The sequence below is a fragment of the Rhinopithecus bieti genome, unplaced genomic scaffold (assembly GCF_001698545.2).
Source record: "Rhinopithecus bieti isolate Rb0 unplaced genomic scaffold, ASM169854v2 scaffold_42113, whole genome shotgun sequence".
In the NCBI taxonomy this organism is placed as follows: domain Eukaryota; kingdom Metazoa; phylum Chordata; class Mammalia; order Primates; family Cercopithecidae; genus Rhinopithecus; species Rhinopithecus bieti.
This window is the reverse complement of record NW_016818444.1, coordinates 1,110,512-1,115,758: the sequence shown is the minus strand read 5'-3', so window position 1 is coordinate 1,115,758 and position 5,247 is coordinate 1,110,512.

Here is a 5,247-nt window from a genome sequence, read left to right as displayed (position 1 = left end):
GAGTTGATGGGTGCAGCACACCAACATGGCATAAGTATACATATGTAACAAACCTGCACGTTATGCACATGTACCCTAGAACTTAAAGTATAATAAAAATAAAAATAAAAAATAAAAAATAGAAACTCGTATTAGAGATGCTTTATGTTAATAAATGTAAATTTATCATTGCTAATATAGATACAAAATTCTTTTCAGTTACTGCTATCTAGCAGCTTCAGAATTATTCCTGATATTTGCCTTACCCATCTTTATAATTAGTCACCAAGTTTCCTGATTCAGCACTTAAAAAAGAAGACCTCGAAAGATACCTCTAGCCAAGCTTTCCACATTAACCACTAACATTGTAATCATAGCTTATTTTTGGACAACTCATTATGTGTACTTTGTTTTTAATGTTCAACTCAGCAGTTTATAGGACAAAGTTTAGAGTGTGTCATAAACACACAACTTTTGAGAACAACTGTTCTTCTGTCACCATTAATTTCTTCTGTTCTTCTGTCACCATTAATTACCTAAACTGGAGGAAAAATATACTAAATATCTTGCTAATCATTTTAAATCCCATGATTCTAGCAAGAATCTTTATGGAACTGAGGAAACACTTTTTTTCCCTCCATTTGCAAACTCCTGTCTGATTCTACCTTGAAAATGCCATTCCACTCTTTATGCCACACAGTCACCCTAGTGTGGCCTAAATGGTGACTTTAAAAATGAACAGAAGTGTTTTCCTGTGTTCCTCTCCCTATAAGATCATTTAACTACATTAGATGTCTAGGCAAGATTATTAAGAAAAAAAATCCAAAACTTGGAAAAAAGCATGAAGATAACTGCATGTCCTTTTGATTGATTTATTTTATTTCAAAATAAAATGATCAGAGTACTCCTAAGTAGATATCTAAATTTGATACAAGTCTGGAATTATTCCAGAATACACATCTGAATTTGACATTGCTTCTTTCTATATGTTTAGACCCCTCAATAAGAAGGTACAAGTTAATTTGTAATTTTTTTCTAATAGAAAAGATAAACAAAAGGTCACTGATTTTAGGCTATATAAAACAGTAAAAAAAAAAAAAAAAAAAAAAGATTGTATCTATTAAGGTGTGTGGCCAGGCACGATGACTCATGCTTGTAATCCCAGCACTTTTGAGAGGCCAAGGCGGACAGATCACCTGAGGTCAGGAGATGGAGGCCAACCTGGCCAACATGGTGAAACCCCATCTCTACTAAAAATACAAACAATTAGCCGGGCATGGTGGTGGACACACCTGTAATTCCAACTACTTGGTAGACTGAGGCAGGAGTTCCACTTGAACCCAAGAGGTGGAGGTTGCAGTGAGCCGAGATTGCACCACTGCACTCCAGCGTGGGATGCAGAGCAACACTGTCTCAAAAAATAATAATATAATAATAATCTAAAGATAAATATTTCCTTTTCTCAAAGTTCAAAATCAGTTTTTAATGTCTTTTCATGTTTCCTTGATAATTTAATTATAATAATCTTTTTTTATTTCTTAAATCCATTAATTTTTACTATAGTAAATATTGCAACAGAAAAAAGCAAGATTCAAAATTAGGATAAAGTAACAAATGTTTCATTGAACATCCTCGTTCAATACTTTCAGCACTATGTTTGAAAATATAATTGGAGAAACTTCAAATGAAGCAGTCAGTCATTAAAGCAAACAGGACTAATTCCTCTGTTTCAGTGACTCTAATATTGTATGTCTGACAATTAGGAAAAAACGAAAACTATTCCTTGCTATAACTATTGTTATGTTGGCTCCAATTATCAAACCTCATCTGACTCATTTTCCTCATTTTCTATGCATTCCTGTTTTAAATGTCTGTGGCGTGCAGCAGCTGTTGTTGTTAAACTTACGTGTTCTTTTTTTTTTTTATTTTAGACTTTGTAATTCTTCAAGTAAAGTCTGAGTAAAAGTATGCCCTGTGAAAGATTATTTTCCAGAAGCATCAGATATTTGATCACAGAAACGTGTCAAAGAAGATTTGGAGCAACAGGTTTAAGATATTTTTCAAAATTGAATCTGAGTTTTATGGCCAAGAACATTTTGGTCCTTTGAATGTATGTGAGAGAAGCCATTAAAAGATACACAAAGACTTATTTTCTGAAATATTTTTACAATTTTTCAAAAGTTGTGTTTCTTTTATATATGAAAATAATGTAATGATGGAAATTTAGTGGCACACGGGAACAAACATAAATACATTATTTGCAAGTATACTTTTATTTTTGACCACATCCTTTTCCAAATATCCCTTTATTCTATGATGTCAAAATGGTTGCATTTAGGTTCTATGACTTGTTATGACGAGGCATTAACGTGCCAGTTATTAATCTCTGATATGCTGAAAGGTCGTTCTTAGAATAAGGTTTGAAACACTGAATCATATTTAGAAGTGACTTGAGAATTGAAGATTTTAAATAAACATTTTTAATTTTAGATTTTCCAACTACCTCTCCTCTACCCTTCTTCTTTATCCACCACATTCAGGCTTCTGAATATACCTGAGTGTAAAGGAAATTGCAGCCAATGCAACCTCTTTATTCTTTGAGAATTTGCCCTGAATCTTTTCCTTTGTCCCTTGGCTAGAATCAGAGAAGAAATCACAGGCAATAAAAAATACATGTTCTCCTTATCTACTTCTCTCCTAACCCTATACCTTCAAGTCAGCCATAACGAATGCATTTCTGACATCCTCAGTTCTGGACTTTATTCAGATCTCTGAACTACTTCAGTGATACATTATTATTTTTTAATGTAAAGGCCATGACATAAATATAATGAGAGAGAAAGAAAAAGTAAAAACAATGCAGAACTTTCAACCTTAAAAATCTACTTTAGGCCAGGCATGGTGGCTCATGCCTGTAGTCCCAGCACTTTGGGAGGCCGAGGTGGGCGGATCATGAGGTCAAGAGATTGAGACCATCATGGTGAACATGGCGAAACCCCATCTCTACTAAAAACACAACAATTAGCCAGACGTGGTGGCGCATGCCTGTAGTCTCAGCTACTTGGGAGGCTGAGGCAGGAGAATCACTTGAACCCGGGAGGCAGAGATTGCAGTGAACCTAGATCATGCCACGCCTGGTGGCAGAACAAGACTCCATCTAAAAAAAGAAAGAAAAGAAAAGAAAAAAGTCTGCTTTAAAAATTTAAAACTTGATCCCCCACACATAAAACAATACTTAAAAGCATGTGTAAGTCTTAGACAATACTAATTATATTATATCTCTGAGTCATAGTATTTAAAATGTCTTGTCTTAGGGTATTGCACACCTTGTTACATTTTCCTGTATGTAAATGGCTCTTATCTTCTCCTTTCATTAAGCCTCATGCCTCACTCTATATTTTGTTCCATGGAAGGACCTTGAAAGTGATCAGCCTCCTCAACTCCTTGGAATTTGTGTTAAGTTCATTAACACAATAGAGAATCTTCTTTAAAATTAATACATCTTTTGAAATGAATTCTTACCAGAAATTGATCCTTTTTTGTTTTACTAATGTGAGTTTTCAGAAAATGAGATTGTTTACAGTGGAAATGCATATAAATTAATGAATTGAAATCTGATACATTTAGAAATTAATCTAAATGTTAAGAAATAAGTGTAAAACCTTTTAAAAAATTTGTATAACCTGTTATTTTCCCATTTCTGGCCTTAATCACTATCCCAAATTATTGTTAAATAAAAAATTATATGGCTATTGCCATTAACTTTATTAGCAATAGCTTTCTACATAAACTAGAAATTGGCTTACATCCACAGCCACTATCTGCATCTTTAACATTATCTTAGTGTCTTTTTCTCCACATAGAAAACTTCAATAAATTTGCATAAATTTTATTTCATATATTATTCATTCCAAAATCAGAAGAGTTGGAGGCAATCTGAAATAAGTGTATGGTTATCTGTTACAAAGAATGTCTCTGAAAAAATTCAACAAATAGTTTACATTCAAACGTACTAAGAGGAGGCAATCTGAAATGTGTATGGTTATCTGTTACAAAGGATATCTCTGAAAAAAATTCAACAAATAGTTTACGTTCAAACTTACTGAGAGAGATATTTACTCATCTATATGAATTGCAATGTACTCTTTTTAAAGGTTTGGAACTTAATTCTTCAATAAGGTGGGGATATCTCAAAGAACTTGCCCATCCAGAAGAGTATATTAGGACTTCTTTTCCTCTTGCTGTAGTATTCAGAAAGAATGTAGAAAGGTTGTAGGGGTGGTACTAATTAAACTTCTAGCTAATGCTGAATCACCAGGGAAATTGGATGCTTTGGTGGAAGGAATTAAAACACAGAGTAAAAACAAAACTGACATACTGATAGAAGGCTTATACCAACACAATCAGATAAATGTGGCTAACTTCAGGTTTTATTTAGTAAGCAAAAGGCCACTGCAAATTAAACAAGATAAAAGTAGCTCTCATATCCAACTGGAATGTGTTTCTTATGAGTAGAAGACACAAAATGATGAGTTTTAAACCCACAAATGAATATTTTAACTATTGACTCTGTCTTACAGAGCTGAATGCTGCATTTATTCAACCACTTATCTATTATTTTTAGACATATTCATTGAAACCTACTAAAGGTCATACATTGTGATAAATCTTGAGAAGTAAATGGGTAAGAGGCCATAATCGAGTGTTTATGTCAAAAATGAGTGCACGCTTACAATACAGGATGATGATTACCATAATTGAGATAAAAATAAGATACTGGGAGACATGAGGGGGGAAGAGAGACATCTCTTTCTTGGGAAGTTAAGAATACTTCCACAGCTGAGGAGATGAATGAGCTGTGTTTTACCAGATAGGTATGAGTATTCTCTATGGAGAGAAATTGACAGAAGCATAGAGTTAGAAGTTTTATGTAATTTTTGTATAATACCTGTGATAGAATTTATGAGAGATGAGATAAAACCTCAGAATTTAAAGTCCTTATATATTACTTACCTCTGATAAAAAGACCAATTATTAAAATGTATAATAAAATATGCAATTAAATAGGATGATAATCAATGTTACCAACATTTCATAGAAAATCAAACACAAATAAATAGATTGAAATGTACTAAATCTTAAGTGTAACTAATAATTGTAAATTCTGGATGGTCATTTAAATGTATCTTAAAATCAAAATTTTTAAGTTTGTTTTTTTTTTTCTGTAAATATTAACTGTTCAGAGAGGATTCCTTGATGCAATTGCTG